The sequence below is a fragment of the Vidua chalybeata genome, chromosome 11 (assembly GCF_026979565.1).
Source record: "Vidua chalybeata isolate OUT-0048 chromosome 11, bVidCha1 merged haplotype, whole genome shotgun sequence".
Classification (NCBI taxonomy): Eukaryota; Metazoa; Chordata; class Aves; order Passeriformes; family Viduidae; genus Vidua; species Vidua chalybeata.
In genome coordinates, this window is record NC_071540.1 from 8,074,437 (window position 1) to 8,097,534 (window position 23,098).

Sequence of the window (23,098 nt, forward strand, 5' to 3'; positions counted from 1 at the left end):
GGAGGTCTATTCACCAGTGGAAGCTTCAAAAAAAAGGTACCATCCTATAGAGAACAAGGAAAAAAGCAGATAGAATAATAGCAGTTTGTATTTTTAGAGATGAGAACCACAATGCTTATCAGTTCCGGTAATCTGTATGGTTTTGTACAAAATATCTCTGTGGTTAACACTTTGATCCTGGAAAGACACACTTTTGCTAAAAAAAGACAAGTCCTGTATCAGATCGATGCATTTCTGGTTGTTCACTATGAAACGACAGCATACAAACACTTGCTTTTCCCTGAGTGAAACTAGTTTCTTGAGCAGTGAAAGCAATTAAACCCCATTTCTAATGGGATTTTCTTCTCTGAGCTTGCCACAGGAACATCCCAATTGATTCCCATGTTCCTGCAATGCCTCCAGCTTGCCCACCTGCCTCAACCCCCGTGGCACCAGAGCTCACGCGTGCCTGTGGCTGCAGGTGCTCCAGAGGGAACACCCAAGGCAGCTGCAGTGCTCGTAGCACTGCTCCCTCACCCAGCCCACAGCTTCCAGCCCTTCCAGCACACCAGAGTCATCAGCTGCACCACCACTTATCTCAGTTTTCCCCCCACATTTTGCAAGGAAGCTACAGGAGCTTCAGAGTCTTTGAGACTCATTCCTCCCTGGAACCGGGCCGTCATTAGCACAGGGTCAGAGTTAGCAGTGAGGGAAGGCTGGAACAGACCCCATGGCAAGGTGGCACAGCCTTCATCACTGTAGGAAACGAGGGCTAAAAGGGCTCAAAGATGCACCATCTACTCCATGCTCCTGCTGCAAGGTAGGATCAGCCATGCCTTTGTTGTTCCTACCAGGTGTTTGTTTAAGCAGCTCATAAAAGTCCTCCCACAGCAGAAATGTTTAAACCTCTCCTGATGTTTGCCTGCCCTTACCATTACTTGGTTCTCCCTGTGATATATAATCTAAATCTCCCATTATAATTTCAGCTCGTTCTTGAAACACTTCTGTGAACACTGAAACTTTTTTTTTTCACTTTCCTGTTTTAGAATACGTTCCTTTTCAGTACATTACATCAATTCCTTTACATCCATAGATGACCACTGCAAGGCCTCTGATCACTCTTGGTTTTGCTCTCTGCATACGCTGTAACTACTTCTTTCATTATTTTTGACCATAGTTCTGGCAACTGGGCACAGCACTCCATCTGAGGCCCTTCTAAATGCTGAGTAATAAAGGCTGACTCTATGGGGGAGCCATTAAATTAGCAGTATCTGTTAATATAGTAATTTCAAACTGAAGTCAGTAGTTTTAACATCAAGTTTTACTAATTTATTGACATTACTTTTGTGTGCATTGTTTACTAGAAATGTACCTACTGTCAGTGTGGAAGTGTATAATACCACTGCCCTTGAAGTTATAGGGATATGTTCCACAGTTGAATGGCCTTACTGTGTTTTCTTATTTGACAATAATGTCTGTAAGTCTTTATTTCATTTTATGTAATAAAATACCATTTCTCTCCTTTAAATTTTAGACGGTGACCTCATTCTTAAAAGCCCTATTATTTGACATCCATTTAGTAAAAGGGATAAACTTGTTCACACTACTTATATGAGTTACTGTAGCATTTTCCTAAGTTCACACAGTATTATAGGATACATGAATTTTTATGTGAAAAGTCATTGCTGATTACTTTATGTTTCTGTAAAACCCATTTTTGCTTCATGAATGAAGAAAGTAAGAGCAACACATAGCAGCTTTCTCTTGAGATGAAACATGATTATCAGAGGATAAATTGGCTACTCAAATGTTTGTCTGGATTTGATTTCTTAGGCAGAAACACTGTTTCTGATCAGTCAGAGTAGCAGTCCTGGGAGCTAAATGCCTTCACCCTAAGCAAAGCACCCAAACAAAAACTCATTTCTAAGCTTGTCTGTAACAACACTGAAGCGACGAAAAATACACATGCTTAAGTGATTTTCTACTTACAGCTTTTCAAAGTCTCTAAAAGTAATGAATTCATTTTTACCCAGTGTCCTATTCTAACTACTTTTTTATTATATATCAAAATAAGAACATTGGAGCCATTAAGAAAACTGAGTACAGAGTGTCCAGCAAAACACACTTATTTTTGAGGCTTGTCTAATTGAAGTACCCGAAGGTAACAGTACACTAATTAAAAATTAGTGATTACACATATTACAAAAGGACATCTAAGATCTCTACTGATCTCTTAATTCTGCAGTGGGATGAGTTTGGAAGTGTTAATTTATATTCTTCACTGCCCTGCCTGCTAAACATCAGTATTCCCAGTTTATTTAGGGACCTTCTGGCAACAAGAAAGTGAAAGAATAGCATGACTACTTAAAGCAGTTAATTAAAAAAGAAACTTATTTTTACAGAGAAACATTGATAGCTGTTTCATATGTGTGCTTGAACTGCACATTTTGCATAGCACTAAAATTCTGAGCTAAGAAGAACTCCACAAAAAAGCAACTTTGAATACCTTGAATACTATCTGGTATAAACTGTTGAACTAAACCTAGTTGGTAAGAAGGTAATGAACATTTCTGAAACACCTGTGATATCCCACTCTTGACCTGCACAGATTTGGGCCTGCACAGGATTGTTGTCACCATTAATTTTATTGATAAATACTCATGTAATGGAAGGGATTTTTTCCTGCAAGGCTGCCTCTAATATCTGCAGTATTCAAGCAATTCCCTCAAATTTGGTTTCCCTTAAAGTAAGGGAGCAAACAAAACTTTGAGGAGACCTAAAGTTTCAGAAGGTAAATAGAATCCCAATCTTAGTATTTTAAATAATAAATGTTTCATTTGGAAGCTCATGTTATGTTAGACTTGTTGGATTTGTTGGTCCTGATGTAGCAGCTGAGGTCATCAAGCTCCACAGAAACATTTGTGATCAGCTTATTTCTAGGCAATTATTACCTTCCAGTTTTAGGAGGGAAGTGACTGTGTGCCAGTATGGCTGACATAATTAATCTAAATCATGTTTTAAAACAAGCTCTGATTTTCAAGGCAGCAGGAGTACACTCTTAGCCACAGAAAGAGCCAGCCCTGCTGAGGATCAGTATGAATCCAAGGAGAGGCTGAGGACCATCAAGTTATTTTGCAAATATGTATAACTAGTCATTAGAAAAAAAATAAAATTCTGATCAGCCCTGACCTATTTTAGATTCCAGATGACTAAATTTAAAAGCTTTTAAAACCAATAAAATTCTCCTGAATCATCCAGGTCTTACTATGTAAATATGCAGGCTTCATTTAAATTCTTCTGAGTGAAAAATGAGATGTATATCATATAGCACTAAATAGCATTGGAGAAATTCTGTGGTCACATGATACTGTGTAGAAATTGGTTCATAACTACATGTCAATTCATAAAAACAACTATAGGATAAAAAATATTTTAAAATAGAGAAAAACATATATCATAACTTTTCTACTTTTGAAATCTCCATGTCTGTAAGACTGAACAAAGGTTTTTTGAGGATTTTCTTTTGGTAAGCTTCTTAGGAGGTTATGGCTGGATGGAAGAAATTAGTCTTGCACCACGACATGAAGAACAACAATACTGGCTAGTCGTATGTAATTAGGAACAATAGAAAGTAAGAAGTCATCCATTAAACAGGTTGTTTTTTTTGGAGGATATTTTTTGTTGTTTTGTTTTAAATCTCAGGCTATTACCAGATGTGAATTACTTCAACAGATGATCTCTATATGCAAATAATCAGGTGCCAGTTAAGCCTAAACATTATTTAAAAAAAAAGTCCTCCATCAGACTCAATACATCTTTAATTTAATACAGAAGCAAACAGCAAACAATGTATGGAAACAGCTGTAGCTGGCACAAATAAGTTAATTTGCTGAGATATAGTCCCATACCAAGCACATTAAAGGTAGTTTTTCTCTAAATTCATAAAGATTGTTTCATTATATTGTTGGTCATTCTTCGGGCAAAGAGCCAACATTTTGAGCCTTCCTAAAATGAGAGACCTGTATAGGATTTAGGTATGTCTTTGTCATAAGCCCATTTATGAAATATGCATTGAACATATTAGACAGAAAAAGAAAGTGGCATCACTTTCCTTGCTTGCAAATCCCATTTTTGCTTTTGTGAAATGCCTCTGACAGAGGCTGAAGGCTTCTCTTCAAGTTTTCCGATGAGAAAACACGCACTAATCCCCATTTCTGTTCTTGCAACCAGTCTCCCAAGGCACATGATTAACACCTTGCTCAGATCCTGCCACGTCTACCAGCTCCTACTGGTTCCAGCTCTCTCAGTACACATAAATGTTTCATTGTTCTCCTGTTCAGCCTTTACTTATTGACTGTACTCAGGCCCGTGACTGAGCACAGGCACAAACATTTGCCAGAAAAGGAACATTTTGAGAACACCTCCAAAGAAAATGGTCATGCTTCCACTCTTTTCCCCTCTTTTCTTCCTCTATCCATACAAACAGGGACAAAAAGCCTCCTGGTTTTCATTTTCTGCATGAATCAGTAAGAATGGGAGCACTACCGTAGGGAAGCCTGGACAAAGAAGAAAGGTTTGCTTTCAGCTTTCCTTGATGGGTGACTGGAGAGTTCTGAATTTTCCTGTTGTTAGTAATTTTTCAGCAGAGTTCTCATGGTCACCAAGGTGCAAATGCAGCAAGATCATACAGTACAGTAAGGGTCAACTTTATTCCCATTCCTATTTCTGTTTAAAATAGGTTTTAAAAACATTATCAATGTCAATGAAGACTTATCACCAGAAATACCTCATCAAATCATGCATTGTATAAATATAACACCTTACATTAGGTGTTTTGGGAACAGTGCAAAGTAAGGATATTTATTGCCAGGTATCCTTTGTCATTCAACATTCCTATTAATTTTACTGGGAGATAGTCCAAGCAGACACCACAGAGTGTAATGAGGATTATAAAATCAGAGTGGGCGAAGCACTGAAGAAGCTGTCAGCCTCAAAGAAATCTGATTACATGCATTATCCCTGACACTTCTGATTTACCAGAGAAGGGGGAAAATTACAAGAGATAACATTCTGTTTTTCACACCTGAGTACAGAGGAAGCTCGAGGCATTATTATGTTCTTTGATATAAATGCCTAATTCATACTGCACACATCTTTTTTCCTTCCTACTGTCATATCATTTACCATTGTGGCACCTCTGTTTCCAGCCTCCCTATAGATTGCTGGTGCTGCACATGAAAGATTTTGAGGCACAGGCTTCTTTTTATTCAACAGGGCTGTTTTAACATTGTTGTAAGAAAAAGGGAAAAAATAAAACAGTCTGGTTTGCAACAGAACAATTAAAAAAATGTCATATGACAAGAAAAGGTTCACCATCCTAATTAGAATGGTGACACTAACTATCAATAATGTCACTGTAGTCTTCCCTACTGAAAATGTTGGGGTTTTAATTCCTGTTACTGCTTGCTGGTTTGGGGTTTGGGGGTGGGTTTTTTCCTCTTAGTTGTATGGAGAGGACAGCTCCCTGGCTAAGGTGAAAAGCTTTTGTAAAATTATTAGACTTGATTCATTAAAGATTAGGCCTTTACACCAAAGTAAGCCTAAAATTGAATGTAAAATCTCTTAGGTAGTTATAAATAAATCCATACATCTTTTGATTATTTTGCACATTTGCTTAAAATGAAAAGCTCTTGGGAAGATCACACATTTGCAGAGCTGCCTCAGAGAAAATTTATAGCTTGTCAGCTGCAGAAAGATATCATCTTCCAAAGTATTTTTGGGTGACATGGTAACAACATTCAATAAGATATTAAACAGAAATCCTTTGCAAGCTGTGCCTGTGTTCACTGTGATACTGCTAAAAAGTTTATTTCTCTCTAAATGGAAGAAAGCAAGTACATCATTTGAACATCTGCACAGTGAAACACACATCCTTTTTCATAATTATGGAGCAAACCCTGTCCTGGCTGGCCCAGTGGGGATAAGGAGAAGCACTGCACAGTGCATTTGTTACCACAGGGATCCTGCAGACAGGATTGGATTGCAGCAGGCCCACCCCAGGGAGGCACTTGAAGACATGATAAAATACCACAGCCCTGTCTGCCTGCTTAGCCTTCTATACAGTACCTGGGAAACCTGCAGAAACACCATCTTCTTATTTTGAATAACATACCACTGAAGCTGTATCATATTAATCAGAGATCTGCACAGTCTCAATCTTCCTATTTCTTAATTTATTATTGTAACATATGCTTCCTTAAAAATTCTGAAAAGAGTGCTAATGAAAAAATCCTTGGTTTGTTTAGAAGACCTTAAGCTCCAGGACATGGGAGTTTCTTGCTGCAGAGCTGTTCTTACTGTTAGCCATCCTACACATTCAGAAAGTTTGGATGGGTGGTAGGGAAATCTACTGCCATAAAATAAATGGCAATAAAATCAATTCTCTCTGTATGTATTCTAAACTACACTATTCCGGGACAAATCTCAAGCAAAGTGACTCCAATAGTTTCAACAAGCATGTCCCTTCAGTCATCACATTACAGACAACAATTTTCACAATCAATAAATTTCATCCATGGGCTTCCAATAAATGGGCCTTAGAAGAGTATTACAATGGGAAAGTCTGGAATGTGACCTATCCTGGTAACTAACCACAGCAGAATCTTCTGCAGCTGCACATCAAAGCAGCTGTAAAAGTGCTTTTAGCAAGGAATTAGAGTTCATTCAGAAAATCCAACTATTTTACCCTATCAAATTTCTTATCATTGTTGACTGTAGAGTTCCTACATGGCTGCATTCAAAGTTTTGGAGTTTTGTTGTGGAGGTTTTTTTTGAGGCAGAGATAAATTTCAGCATATTTCTTGAAAACAGGAATTAAGTTCTCGATTCCAACTACTTAATCTTCCACCTCACCTCCTTTCTAATTTCATTGTGACAATTTAGTATCTTTTATAATGGCTGCTCTCTTTGAAATTGTTTTATTCCACTATCCAGGTTCAAATTTTTGAATTTGGCATAGTGTTTTTCACAGTTGCAAATCTTCCTTTTTCTTTTTAGTTGTGAAGTCCATTAAGAAACTACTTTAAGCCATGTCCACTTCAACTTTTTCCTCCTTTTTTACCTGGTGTTTACCATAAGCTCAATTTTATTGTCACCTTTCTGATTGCTGTCTACCAATTAGACACTGAAAAGCAAAAGGGTATCTGGAGTTTCCATCAAGGAGAAGAAAAACAACCCCTGGCTGCTGCATCTGCTGAATTCTAATGGAAATGAATTTAATCTAGTTAGAGGATAGACACTGGGGTTTATTAGTGCCAGAGGCCTTCTGAACTGTGTACATGCTTACATAAATCCTCACAAACCATTTTAAATTTCATTTGTCTTTGTAGCTTTCTAGTTCTGTAACCTTGCTATAACATGGTGCTTAATGAAACCATGACAAAACCCTTCTTACTATGCAAAACCTTTTCCAACATGATTTTATACAGTATAAACTAAAAAACCAACACAAATAGGAACAGCGTGGTGCGGAGGTATCTGTTTATGTCAGTAGCACTAAATACTTGGTCCCAGCAGCCTAAGCTTGTGTGTGTCAAGCCCATAACCATATTTAAAATACTGTCCCCAAAAGCCACTTACCCCAAAGAGGATGGTGGCAGAACTGCATCCTAGGAAGGAGGTAAATCTCTGCACATTATCAATACAAATTAAGCATGGAGGTCATCAATTGCATCTCTTGTGTTGATGGAGGGAAAAGCAACCAGTTCTTGGTCTGGGACCCTTTTCTAAGCCATTCCCATTTTTTCATGTTTTTGCCTTGAGTTTTGAACTCTGCCATTGCAGTGACATCAAGATGTAAAGATGTGATCTGGCTTAACACAGTTAAAACACTAAACAACGAACTAATTTCAGCAAGTAGGCAAAGAAATGCTGTTTCTCTGCCTTTTAAATTAGTTCCTGTGTGGTGGGGTTTTTTTGGTTCACCAGCAGAGACTAGCTTAGACCAAGTGCTGTAATACACATTATTACTCATACAGACAAGTTATGAGGCTAATCTAAAGAAAATATCATTTGCTGTTTTGGAGATCTGACAGATGTTATTTCCTACATCAAAAGGATTATGTCATCTACAACATAAACTATGAGTAATGTATGCATTACACTATTTTAGCAGTCGAAAAACCAAGTTTCATCTAGACAAGCATAACCTGGGAATGCTCTGATACATCTCCTTTTACACATATTTAATAAAACATTACCAATCTTCCATATTCCAGGATAGCCCAAATTCAGACAATTAGCAAGAAAAGCAAAATAGGACATGATATCCTATGTCTCTATTTCCATCAGCAGATTCTGTGTTGGCCTGGGGGATGTTGGAATAACCACTGCACTTCCCAATTGCAATTTTTGTCTTCATGTGTGCATTAAAAAAAAAAAAAAAGACTGGTATGTTTGATTTTCACTCCTTGCAGTACCTACAAAAGGACTATGAAAAATCCAAGTCCTCATGACCACAATTCATGGAGTAACCCTTTTGAACAACCAGGACATTAGAATGCTGATGGACACACCCTTCTGATGTCACAGAAGTTACTTACAAGCAAACCCCCTGACTGAGATGTACATGCTAAGCCCACATCACCCTGTTTTTGTGATGGAAGACTGAATTTAATTCTTTCTACTATACAGACTGCAACTGGGCACTTCTTCAAATTACAAGACACAAAAATGTATTAGGTAAAAATATGCAATTGGATTTTCTGATGTCTTTAATCATGGATCTCTTTACATAGCCTTAATAGTATCAATTCCAGTTTTGCACCAGCCTAATTATATAGGTAATTCGTTTATTTTTTTACTTTTTTCTTTTACATGCACCATGCCTATGAATCCTAATCACAAGCCAGGGCTTCAGTGTGCCAGTTGTTCTATGAATATAAAGTTAGGAGGACACTCCTGTCCCACACATACTTTTGTATAAAATGGGAGAGTGAAAAGAGAATACAGACAAAAGAAAGTGGCAGGACCACAAAAGCAAGCAATATAAGAAGTAGCACAGTATGTGACATCCTGATACTCATATTTTATTTGTAGGTATGACAAAAAAAATAAGAGGGACAAAATGTTTGCAGGTATTTGGAAAGAAAACAATTGATTTGCAGATTTGCAAAAACTCTCATTTGAAGCATGAGGAGAGGTATAAGAAAAACATGAACATTTGAATTAAGTAACTAAAAGGGCATTGATCCTACTCTGCTGAGGTTATTGGAAAAAGGATTTAACCATTCAGGACCATTGAGAGTTGACACATTGACAGAGGGGCTGTGAATGGATCTGAGAAGGAGCATGGTTTGTTTGCTTGGTGCAATATGCAGAGCAGAAGCTGATGATCTCAGAAAGAGATCATGTTCTCCAAGTCACTGTCTAGGGAGAAAATCCCAATTTCAGCAAGACAGGCATCAACAGAGGGAAGTATCAGAATGTTTATATATGAACATTTACTCTGGGCATACATGTTCATTTACTATCAAGCTCAAGATATAGAATCTTAGAAATACAGCCTTTTTAAATTTTTTTTTCCTTTTTCTTCCTTTCTGTATTCGTTGAGAAGTCAGTATTAATTACAGTGCTCAGAATCAATCGTCAGTGTGGCTTTGGAAAACATTTCATATTTGACAGCTACAAGTTCAAATAGAAGAATCCCCTGGCATCACCACTGGCTTACACACAGATTCACTTACACACTCTCCATTTTTCATGAGGTGCCCACATCAGCCATATAACATCTCTTACAGAGAAACACTACTGGATCTTCTTCACTGTTTCTTACCAAGAGAAGGCTTCTGTTTCCTCTGGGTTCTACCATTTCCTCTTCGTTACTTTCTATCCAGAGGCACAGAAGAATATCTGCTGCCTTTGTTGTATTCCTCTGCTGAAAAGGAGTAATTGTCATGCTTGATGTCTGAAAGACCTTCCTTAAGCAAGGCCTGTTTTATCAGGAAGATCTCTGTCTGGTTTGGGAAAAGATTAGGATATTTCTTCTGATACATCTCTGGCCTCATGAAGGAACTGTGAGGCCTTGCCCATTCCCTGAGTGTCTTAGGCCGAGTTCCCTCTTCCGAAGAAGCAGACCTTCATATGCCTCATGCTTCTCTATAAACAGAGTTAAATGCATGAAGAATGTATGCAACTTATAAAAGCTTATAAAACTTATTACAGGCCCCAAATCCCTGTGCTATCAGAATTATGTGAATGGCAGGAAAGATTTGTGCCCTGTTTGTGCTGTGGGAGCACAGCCCTTTACTGTCTACACACCAGATGAGCAGAAAGATTTGGGGACTGAGCATGAAGACCTGAGCTATAGCCAGCTGGATCTCCCAGGCTAATTCATACAATGCCTTTAAAATTAATAGTTTTGTCCCTCTCATGGTAGAGCATTGGTAGAGAAAAAATGGCATGGATATTCTGCATCCTATTTACAATTTCATGGAGGGAGTGGAAACTGCTGCCGTAATTCTTTTGTACATATCTGCCAGCATTCTGAGCTATAATTCATGAAAAATCTCCCATAGGTTTCAATTGTTGCTAGAGGAGGGCTGAAAGTGTGAAGCTATTTTACAATTTTCCTCAGTACTTTTGGACACTGACCCTGTTTGTCCTCCATTGCACCTCCACACAGGTGCAATTTGCCAGGCCTCAGATCTTCAAGGAACTCCCCTGGTACTTGTTGACAGTCCTCAGGAAAAATTGAATTGTATTATATTCCTTCAGAAACATGGGTGAGGTGACTACTTCCAACCTTTTCAATTTTCAGAAGAAATTCTAACAAAGCCTGTGTTAGTGTCTCCCTAGCTTTAGTGATTTGAGCCTAACAGGCAGACTAATTGCTCAAGCCTTCAAATTTCTCAGCTGGAAAGAGATTGCTACCTGTAATTTAATTGATTAACTGTGCACATACTCCTAATTCTCTACAGGAATGAAGTAAAGGATAAGAAAGGGAATAATATAATTTAAAGCTATGCATTTAAGTGGCTATGAATTAACTCACTCAATTACTGCATAATCCATCATATTTTTCTTCTCTTTCCCTCAGCATTTTACTGAAGAGCCTGACTAAATAAAAGGGAAACAAAGAGAACGTGTGAAGAAATAGAAAGGAGCAATAACACATATATCTGGATATCACAGTAGGAATTGAAATTCATCATCAACATTCAGGTATTCATTTTACCTGACAAACTTTAATATGACAAGTTCCAGTTTGTAGAAATGTGTATGAGAATCTACACAGTCAAAAGGGACTTTCTAAGCTGAAGCAAGACATGATACAGAACAGAATAGAGGGAGTGCCTGGTCTAAGACCTGTGTTCGAGGTGATGCAAATCTGCATTAGGTTCATCTCTTGAGGAACAGAGAGCAGTGAAAGCATCTGCACCTCTTGCCTAGAAGATAACTTAAATGGGAAAGTAATACCCTTAAAAACACAATTGAAGAACTTACAGATGATTAAATAATAAGGTTTTGGACTTCATATAACCTGAATGTGGTCTCCTTTCTAGTGACCACAATCTAATTTCATCCACAGTAAAATCTGAAATAATTTCATTATTAGAGACATAAAATATGCTGCACATCTGCAAATTAATCATAGGGGATGGAGGGAATGTTTTTATATAGCTCACATAGGAAGATGAGATTATGGTAAATGTAATAACTTCCCACTCTAGTGAATAGATTCTCCATTTTAACAGATCCAGAGCTTTCTGATTCCATTGTGGAACAATGGAACAGCTCACGATACAGATGAGTAACTTCTTGGGTAGCAGCTCAGTGATGTTTAAAAGAACATGTCTGTCATACCAACAAATTCATCCCACACACGATGACCATAACATAAATCTTTAAATATAAGTCAGAGTTTTCCTGTACAGGAACAAAAGGCATCTCACTTAAGCCTTCAAGGAACACGGGGGTAACATCTATCCTGACAAAGACTTTGTGAGCATTGTATTCCTTGCTGTCCTCTTTATTTATCTGACTGTATTGATTTGTTATAATCAACATCCTATATATCCTCTTTATCTGCCTATATTGATTTGTTATAATCAACATCCTTCTCTTTCAGTAGTCAAGTGATATGTGAACATCTCATATTCTGTAATTAATATATTGCTCTGTAGTAGAAAATCATAAGATTGCCAATGCTTACATTACAACCCAGAGTACAAAAAATGCCTACAAGTGAACTTGCTCTGCCCATCTCTCATCAAAATCTCTGAATCACTTCTCATAGTTCTGATTTTCCCCCAGAATACAACTTGTACGTCTCCTGTATTTTTCCAGCCTTTTTTCCTAATGGGGCAGGGGGTGTCAAGGATTCAGACTGTAAGCCTGGATAGATTCAAGTCTGCCATGCAGGAACACCTAATCTCACAGCATCATACAAAGCAGAAATACTCAGCTGTGTTATGATACAGACAACCTTTCCCATTGTTTCCCACAGAAAGTACAAGGGCTTGTTTAACCCAAATATAACAATATCAAAAGCATATTTCTACATTTTACATGTCAGGATGCAGAATATAGAAATAAAAACAATTAAAATGTTCAAGATAAAAGGTAATTTAATTTTAAAATGTATTTCATGTACTTTGACATGATCTGGGAAACTAACCATAATAAAAGAACTAAACAAGATAAAAGGTAATTTAATTTTAAAATGTATTCCATGTACTTTGACATGATCTGGGAAACTAACCATAATAAAAGAACTAAACAGGTTTATTTACAAAGTGATATGCTGCCAGCAAGTGTTGGATATGAAGGCCAGAAGTCAAGTTCCAATCTTCTGAGTCAAAGTCACAATGGAAAACAATGTCACCACTTCACATTTTCTGGAAACATTGCCTGTCATTTTTGCAACCCATTTGTCAGCACTCCATCAAGCTCCTGCCATGCCATAATGAACTGCTAGCTACCTCAGATTATTCACTATTATTTATATAAGATCTTGCACTATTTGGCTAGGTATTTTTGAAACCTCATTAGCAAAGATTACATCATTAGTGAAGATTTAGCCCTGGCAAGGCTAGGTCCATAAAGAAAGAAAGGCTGAGTTGTAACACCATATAGTAATTTGCAAGTTTTATTAGCTATACTTCTATGCTTAATAAAAGTAAGATTGGATATTTCAGTGGTATGACAAGAAAACATAATTACCAACAAACATGCACTCTATGTGCAGTGAAACCAATCAAGTCCAGCCTCTGGACTGGATTGGAATTTAAGCACTTGTGCCATCTGATCACTTACTGTCACAAATACAATAAGAAAACATCCTACCCTCACCACTTTGCTAGAAACTGGACAGTGGTGAGAAAGGTGACAATTTGAGCAGCAGGTGAAAGAGGGCAGGATCTCATCAAACCCCTTTAACTGTAAAGAGAAGCAGAATAAATATCAGGTGCTAATGTAAGTCATTATGCCATCAAGATATTGTATTGTGAATCAGGATTTAAGAAGAGCAATATTTATCAATCTGGATATTAAATGCTTTCTAGCAAGTATGAAGACAATATAAGCTAAAAGTTAGTGATGAGATTAAACATGTTAACATAAAGTGCTTCATAAATAAATGTATTCAATATATTCTGCTCGTATCACCAACTGCAGACAGCTGTATAATGTGATACACACAGGATAAAAATGAGAACGATGAGAATGCCTGCTATCTTTAACACACTGTGCTTCTACAGGCCACTGCAGAGGAAGCTTAAAGCCTAGAGTTTACTTAAATTTACTTTTCAGAGATGTTAGGACTTCCAGATGTTGCCAGAGCACCTTTAATTTCTCTTGAAATATATATGCCAAGTGTGCTTCAATTTTCCAGCATTCCTCCCCTGCTGGCCTTGCATTCCCCTCAGAGAACCTAAGCTTAGCCTGCTGCAGCCATTAAACTGATCTTGATCCATGCCAGGGGCCAGAAAAGCTGAATACTTTAATTTCTTTATACCCAGCTTGTGCAAAGGTCAGTATGCAGAGTATGGGTGGGTCAAAGCCCACTGACACAGACAGAAATGTAGAGATGCACAGGGATGGAAGTGTGCACAGGGATGGAGGTAAGTGTGCACAGGAAGTTGCAATTCCAGTTTATGTATCAGGGAAAGGTCACACACAGCAGAAGTCCCTCCCATCGGTTTGGTTGACCCTAAGGAGTGGGCTGCTTAATGATGGTGGAACCACACCTGCTTTCCTCCTCCACTTTGCTTTCAGGAGCAACACAGTGTAGGAACAGAGAGAACCTGGGCAACGGGATTACTTGTGTGTCAGCATGGCCACACTCCCAAGCTGCATCCTGCTTTAAGCTAAATTGTCCCAAACCACAACAAAAGCTCTGTCCATCCCACTTACCATCTTGTCTGAGCACATCCTACTCTGTACATTTTACCTTCAGAACTTTAAAATGCTTTATTTCAGCCACATTCCTTCTCCTCAGCATTTGTTCCAGGGAATATCAGTGCAGTTTGCTTCAAAGAAGGGGTATTTACATGGTGCCTAATAAATGGCATATAACATTAGAGTTCTTCCCAATACGTTCTTTCTCAGGAACTGATAGATCTCCCTTTATTTCTCATTTTGCAGAACTGCAGAATATGTCCTCCCCTCTCTCGTATACACATATATTAATATTTCCTTTTGAACTCACATATTCAGGAGGGAGTTTCCCAAAGGAAGGCCTTCCAAATAGAGTTCCACGTCAACTTATGACCCTGAAGCAAACTAGTTGACATGCCAATATCTTCCAAGGGTGACATATCTATTCCCCTGATATATGAGCACCTTGAACTCAATGTCACGTAGTCCAAATTGCAGAGGTAACTAGATCATGGTGCAATTCTGCTGATTTACCGGGATTGCATAGAGGGGTATTTGGTTTATTTGGAACTCAGTGATGTGTTCATCTCTATTTTGAAATTCTACTGAAGAAAGACAAACCTCCCAAGACTGCCTGATTAGTTCCCTTTTTCCCCACTGCCAGTACTCAGAGATGTTAGTTTTAAAACCAAAAACCTGCAGCCATGTAGATGCTACCCCTTCAAAGGGCTATGTTTCTTGTACTCTCATTTTTAATACTACTGCTATCTCCCAAATACCTGCTTTACTTGGAAATGATGACCCTTTCCTCCTCCTTCTGTTTCTATCCCATACTGACTTCCTAAGTTACATAGATAAGGAAAGAGAATGATCACAGTACAGGTGTTAGAATATAGCCTTATATATATAAAGCACTTATGGATAACACAATACTCAGTCATATCTTCTCCTGAGGAACTCAGTAGCACACTGGCAGTCCCACCAAGGTCAATGAACACATAGGAAAACAGTATTTGTCCCATAGCAGAAATGTCCCCACTATGCATAATCAATCATTCTTACAAGAGCCACTCAGTTTTCTTCAAATAAACTTTAATAGGATTTGCTGATTGTCCAGAAGTCTTACAGATACTGTACAAAACTTTGCCTACTGCCAAGTGGTAGAAAAAGTGAAGAAAATTCCTATACCATGGAAGATTTAAAAGGAGTGCTTTATAGGAAGAAAGTAGGAGCCATTAATCTTTCATTTCAGAAAGCAAAAGCTATAATGGTTTAGACTCTTGCAGAATTTTTTCCCCTCTAGCATGAGTTGAAAACATAATGCAGTCAGTGGGGAAGGACCATCGGCATCCCAGCTTTGCTTCTCACAGCAGTAGAGGAAATAACTGATTTTGACTGGTGAGTGGATAAAACTAGGAGCACAGGGATCAGAATGTTGAATTTCATTTCCTTTGTATTCACTTTCATTTTTTTAATTAAGCCTCTGCTGCAGCAACAATTTAAAACATTGTTGAGATTAAATTTAGCAAAATAAGTGTGTATGTGCATATTTATATTTCTGAGCAATTTTTATGGGGTAATACAAAACAGCTGAAAGTAGGAATTTCTGTGTGAGGCACACATTCCTATAATTGGTGGTTAAAAACTCAAACCTCATTGGAGCTTTCCTCTGCTGAATTCAAAACACTGTCACTGATGACCCTACTGTTCCTCACCATGGACCAAAAGTCACACACAAATAGGGTTTTTACATGCTCTGCTGGCCAGGTCAAACCCTTTGCAAAGGCATTATGGTATTAGCCTGTTGGTTGTTCCTGTGTTATTTGTCCAATTTCTGTTAATGCTGCGTGAGTACAGAGAAGGGAGAGGACAAGAAACTGTGACCAGAGCTGGTGCATCTAGAGCTCCCCATTTTCACAGCAACTCTAAAAATATTTAAGCTTTTATATAAAAGACATGCTGCCTTGTGACAAAACCAGCACCAAATGTTTGCTCAGTCATAGAAAGAAAACAACTTGGGTCCAATCCCCTTTTCAAAGCAGGTGCAATTAGATCTGGAGGAACTGGGCTTTATCCTGTCCAGTTTTCCAAGGACGAAGATCCCATGACTTCTCTGGTCATCTGTTCCAGTGTTTGAGCACCCTCACAATGAGAACATTTCCTGTGTAACTGAAATTTACTGTGATCAAGTTTACATGCTTTGTCTCTCATCCTACAGCTCTGCACCCCTGGGAAGAGTCACCCTCTGCACTTTCCTATTAAACAGAAGACGAGAACAATAAGGTTTCCCCTTCACTTTCTCTCCTTCAGGCTCAAATAACCAAATTTTCTCAGCCTCCCTTTGTGTAAATTCCTTGGTTATCTTAGTAGTCTTTTGCTGAATTAATTCCAATGTGAAAATATCTCTCTGGTGCTCGAGAGCCATTCAGAAGTACCAGACAGTTGCATCTCAGTTAAAAGATTGTGAAGGTTGAAACTCTTTCAAAAGTAGCCATAAAATATTTTACAAGTGGATCATAAACTGTCATACTTTTGCATTTCATCTGCTCCATATTGCTCAAAGTTTTTACACACTACAATATACATGATTTAATATATAGCAATACCAGAAGCTGTCAAACTTCTGTTTTCTAAAGTTTTTCTGCTGGAATTAGGAACTGGAAAATAGGACACTTCCTGCATAAGCTTTACCTTCACTCGCAGCACAAAGAAATATTAACAAGGACATTGGGACTTTGAAAAGTGTCACAGCTTCGCTGTCCTAGATTTGAAAAGGAAATAGCAATGAAGTGTCTGCTACATCGAGACTGACTCCTGGGAGCCAGAGGGAAAGCAGATGAAAAGCAACTTCTTTTTTTTTTCAATGACAGCACAGGGTTCTAAATTTAAACCTCCAAACGGAGAGATCTTGCAAAGATCTTAAAGTGATACCTTAACCCACTTTTAGAAACAATGATTCTTTCAAAGTGCTACTCATTTATAGAAAAATAACAGCATAGGGATTACATCACCTCAAAAATACATAAGAGGATAGAAGATAATCGAGGATTCTGTGCTTCAAAAAGAAAGTTGGTGCAAAGATCAGCCTTCTCTGGGTTAATATTGACAAAAGACAAATGAACCAAACTTTCTCCTGCTCCCGGCAAACCAGGAAAAGCACAGCTCCAAAGAGGCAGGTGCCAACAGAGGGGAGAGGCTGCACCAGCCTCACGTGAGCAAGTGGCTGGAGCAAACACAGCTCCATCCCAAGAAAACACTGCACAGATCCCTCTGTAATCCTGCACCTGCATCTGTCTGAGACAAGCAGAATGCCTGACATTTTCTCCAGTTGATTTCCTACAGCACTCGGAGTATCTCCATAGCTCCAGCAGCCAGCCAGGTCAAACACAATAAATAAATCAGGAGCCTGCTAAAATGTGCACTCAGCCAGAAATAGAGCTTTCAAACAGGTTTTTTTTGCTTTCTTTGTTTTGTTGTTCTTTTTTTTTTTAACCAGTGGACACCTGGCAACAAAATGGGGACTGAAGATGTCTCCTAAATCCCGTATCAAATTGATGACTAGATTACTCAGATATATTAGCCTTCTTTGTACAAAAGCCACAAAGACTTTGACCCCATTTAAGCTACTGAAAAAACAGAGACACAAAAATGGCAGTGAAAAACATATTTAAAATTAGACACTGAGCTATTCAGACATCGTGTGCTAAATACTGTTTTATTCACTGTCAGGGAGGGAGTGCTGCAATCAGGAAGTTCCATAAGACCTGAAAATGACAGTGGCTTGTGTAGTGAGAAGGAAGTGAGAACTAATCCAGTGAGCTCCTCGGTCTGTCTGCAGGCAACAAAATTCTTTATATTTGATTTTTGCAAGGTTCTGCACAGAGTTAAGCTCACACAAGATTCCCAGCCCCTGGCAGAGCACCAAGGCTATAGGTTTACAGTGACAAGACTCACAGAACTCCTGCAAACTCCTTGTATGAAAAGTTACAGCTTGGTGGAAGCAACTGACCTTTGTTGAAAGTCAAAGCAGTGTAAACAGAAGTGTTGTCTTTCCATAACAATACTTGCATGACTCGGGCAATCCCCTGAACTGAGGAATTCAAGTACCTTTACAAAATACAGGGAAGCAAGACTATAGCTGGAAATGACTTGACTTGCAAAAAATCTCTGAGTGTTTGTTCTTTTTCCATTTGTACTTAAGGAAACATCAGAAAGGCTGTAATTTCCACCATTTTGTGCAGTGGTTCAAGTAGAACCAGCACTCCTGATTTTCTTTGTCACCAATTATGTTGTAGAGTTTTCTGCCATGGTATTGCCAGGCAGCTGTCACATTCAAATTTCACTATTATAGCAGTTGGTGTTGTTTCCTTTAGCTTATATTTAGTCCTTGTTTGCATTCTTATTTTCTACCCTTAACTTTGGGGAATAAATGTTAGTGGCACATGTAATACTCCAGGCTTTTGCTATGGATGCTGATCAATATGATAGATGGAGCTTCTATACCATATAATTGGAAAATCAGTGAAAAAATGGTTTCACTACTTTGGAAACTTAGCCCATTATACCTCTGAATAACCTGAAAAAGGCTTAGAAATAAAAATACTGAAATGAATTCATAGGAGGAAATGGGCAGGGAAGAATCTGTTCCTTTTCAATACAACATTTAGGAAGAGACAAAATAAATACAGCACAATCTCACTCATTTAGATGCCAAGAAAAAGGACCAACTATGTTTAAAATAAGTGATTTATTATGGTTTATATAGTCCATGTATGCACCCACATCCCCCCCCAAGGATCTGGATACCAAAGTTTCATGGGCCTTCACCTACTGCAAACTGGGAAGGAGGCCAAGAACAACCTTTCCACTTGCTTTGATGGCTGTGTTTTCTATCAAGCCATGGAAAATTGCAGAGGGACAGTCAAGAAGTGAATGTATTTCTATGCTTCAAAAATCTGGACTGATCATTTTTGTAAACAAAATCTCAAGGAAAACTCCTCGTAAGATCCATGGCAAGGGATATTCAGACAGCTGATGTACGTGGAGTGGGTACTGTATCTATCTTCTGCACATCCATATTGCTATACCATAAACTTTTTAAAGATATTGTAAAAACCCCAATATGGAGCCCTTTGAATTAATACTTACTGCTTGATTTCTGAGTATTTTTATATTTTCTCTTTCTTCCAGTTAGCAAATATTCTACAATTCCCCCTAATGTTGGGATTTAGCAGTGAAAGTCAGAGAGCACATCTGAGCCAGTATGTCAGAGGCTGGCCTGATCCACCAGCTGGCTCTGAAGGATCCCTCTGGCCCTCTGAGACAGGGTCTTAGGACCACACCTATAGCATTTATTTATTTAGAAAGATTGTGAAACATATACTGCTTCGAATTATTTTAAAAATTTATTTCGATCTAACAGAGAACATATAGAATATCTGTGCCTTATGAATGGGAAGCCAGAGCAGAAGTGAAATATCTTGAATCATCACAATGATAATGGATATTTATGTTCTGACAACTGATGCATGCCAAAAATGCAGTTCCAAAACCCAGGGGAAGTAGGTGAGAGCATGCAGGATTGGTGTCCCAAGCCGAAGCAGCTGCCCAGTAGGCACTGCACACCTTACAAAGATGTAACATTGCTTAATCAAACCTGAGGTAATGCCTTCCACAAGTGGAAAATTTACTGAGTTAATCTTTATAACCTGTAAGATATTGGCATGTGGTAATTTTACAAATTGGAATGCAATTATTTGATTTCCTTAACACCAAGTACTGCAAAATTGCAAGGAATCAGGATAGAAAATGTATGCTGAAAGCCAGAGAAGGTGAATGCAGGCTGGAGTGCATGTGCTCAGTTCAAGCTCTCCCCACCCAGCTCCTTGCTAGCCCAAAGGCTTTTTTGGACATGGGAACAGCCTCCCAGGGTGTTCTAAATTGCAAAATAAATATGACTTGACCATGAAACTTAAATTCAATCAAGAAGGCCCATCACTTTGAAGTTACAGCTATATCTCAGGAATTAAATTTGTTCACTAACTAATCAACAATATTGATGTCTTTCATGGTTACTGATGCTCATAGCCAAACCATAAATATTATGGTTATCAAGGGATGTTTTTCTTCATGGATTCATGGCAGTGTTGACATTTGGTGTGGTATTTGGTACCTCAAAAGGAGATGCTTGGTACTTCCTTGGCTTGGTCATAAAGGTCCAAATTCATTTACTCTCGAAGAAAATTAATCAGACGTTTGTGAAAGGATAGCAAAGCAGCTTAACATATTTCTGTTATGATATCAAATGACAAAACCCAAAAATCAATTTAGAGTGAAAACTTCCACTTATGCGAATTAGAAATTATTTTACTGCCATATCTGTGCAAAGTGATTCCTAAAAAGGTTTTGTACAGCAAAATTCTTGCAAATTCTATGATTATTATACTGCAGCAGCATTCTGCACGTGAACTTGAATTTAATTTTCAATTTTTCTTATGATTCTTAGTATTAAGGGGCACTTACTGAATCTCAATTAGTTGGATTGATGGTAATTTTTATCTCATAAGAGTAATGCAAACGAAGTATTCAAACCTCCAGACACCTATTGCAGTGCATTGGAGAGAGGCCAGCTTTCACTCACAATGTCCTTTGACTAAATTGAATCCATATGTTTACATGGAATAAAATATTACAAATGTCTCCCAAGGGCAGCCAATCATTATTGAGTGCTTTAATAACCTAAACCAAAAATTCTTTAAGGTGACAACTAACCTTTAGCCAGAAAGATACTTTTGTTTATTTTACTTTTTTTTTTTAATAATGCAGGGTGTATTATCCTAATTTAATTCCAACTTGTCATCAACAGAATACTTATCTGGGATAATTCTGAAAAAGCTGTACAACAAATCATTTGTGAAAGCAGTAATAACTTAGTTCAGAACATATGGTTCCAATTTTGTTTTTCCTTTCCCCCCCCATAAATGTAACTCAGTTGTTGTAGTTTTAGTTTTGCAACACATAAATCTGATATCTTTGAGAGATCAAGACATAAAAGAAAAGCTACATTTACATTTTAAAGCTGCTTCAGTTGCCCACCATTTTGTCCCCGTAACAATATAGCCCTATTCAACAGGGTACCAGCTCTTGAAGCTTAAATTCATAGAGAGGCTACTATTTACCAGGAAATTCCTGGAAAGACATTTCATCTTGACATTTCTTGGGAAAATTACTAGATGTTGTCTAAACAGAGTTTACTTGTGTCTGCAGCTTGTACACATCCAAATCTAAATTCTAGATTTCACAGAAATTGGTGTGAAGTTGACCTGTGAGAACTCAGCAGCAGGTCAAGAAACTCTATTAATTTTCAAGAAATTCAAGCATACAGCAAGGTAGTGTGAGATTCCCACCCAGGTTTCAGCTTCCTTCTTGATTTACTTTATTAGGAACTTGCAACATGCACAAAGTAAACTTATTGTCCATTCTAGTACTAGAAAGTATTTTGGTGATTAAAAATGTATATTAAATAGTTATTATTTTTTATTTCCATTTCTTAAATGCACTTACCAACTTGTATCTGCCCTGGTCCAAACACAGGCCTGGTTCCTATCCTTAAAGGATGAGAATGCCCATTCCTCCCCTAGGCAGAAGTCTTATCCTGAAGTGCCACTGGGTGTTTAGTGAGGAAAACTACTTCATTACTAAGATTCCAAGCACAAATTTCTTTCTTCCTCAAAACTTCTCTCTGACAAAACTCATCTCCCTTCTCTGTCTCAGCTGTTGCAACCATTTTGTATGCAATGAATTTCCTGCCTCCTGATTTACCAGGCATATTTACCAAATAAAAGTGGTTAAATCTGGCTTTATCATAGAATAGAATAGAAGCATGTCGCAGAGACTTCAAGAGAAAGTAGTTTTGTAACCAGTAAAACAGTTTATGTTACATATCTGTCAAAATGCATATATAGATAGAAAAGCTGAAATTCTACGTAAGGCACAGATGGTTCTGGAGCATTTTTGTCTATCCATAAATGCTGTGTGGAGTTACTACTAAGTTCAAAGAATGCTCAGCAACATCAGATAGACTGGAGAGTTTTACCATCCTCTTTTAGACTTCCCCAAAACAAGAGATGGAAATATCTGGGATATTGTAAAGGCTTTCAGTGTATTTGCCATGTGAAGAGACAATAGAAGATGCAAAAATGCATCAGCTAAGGCTCCTAAGTTCAATCCACAGAGAAATACTTGTGAGACTAACCCACCAGACATGCAAAGACCAAGCCAACACAAACACAGATGGTGAAGCCCTTTTCAGACCCTATCTGGTGTCAAAGGCAGGAGAAGGTATCAAATTAATTTTGCAACCTAAAAGTACGTGAGGAATCCAAATTCCTCGATCTCCTTTGCAACAGCACTTGAGCACACTAAAACAGGCAATGATGAAAGAGGGAGAGTTTCTAGTCTTGCTTTTGGGTTTGCTACCAGGGACTTCCCTCAGAACTCCCCAGGGTAAGAGGCTGACAAACCTGCTGGCCCATAGACACACATATGGCTGCTCCCTTCCCTTCTACTTGAATTTCATATCAGTTACTGAAACGAGATACGGAGCATGTCAGTACAAAAATGTCCAGAGTTGTACTAACATATGGAAATGTCACAGAGAGGATTCTTCCCTGCTCTACACTGATGGATGGTGTAGCTCAAAATATTCCACCTTTATTCCATTTGGAGAACAAGATTTAGGCCC

The 23,098-nt window shown here is 38.1% G+C and overlaps 1 protein-coding gene and 1 long non-coding RNA gene across 2 annotated transcripts in view; one reads left to right on the plus strand and one right to left on the minus strand.

Moving 5' to 3' along the window:
* SIAH1 (siah E3 ubiquitin protein ligase 1) overlaps positions 1–10,235 on the minus strand; it is a 32,186-nt gene extending 21,951 nt beyond the window's left edge. Inside the window, exon 1 of the mRNA XM_053952807.1 lies at positions 9,812–10,235. The gene's annotated coding sequence lies outside the window, so the exon portion shown is untranslated. The remainder of the gene's footprint in view (positions 1–9,811) is intronic.
* LOC128793536 (uncharacterized) lies at positions 8,637–11,116 on the plus strand. The gene is made up of 3 exons (XR_008432828.1): positions 8,637–8,718; positions 10,661–10,760; positions 11,075–11,116. It is a non-coding gene; the product is annotated as an uncharacterized LOC128793536 (long non-coding RNA).
* The last annotated feature ends 11,982 nt before the right edge of the window (positions 11,117–23,098 follow it).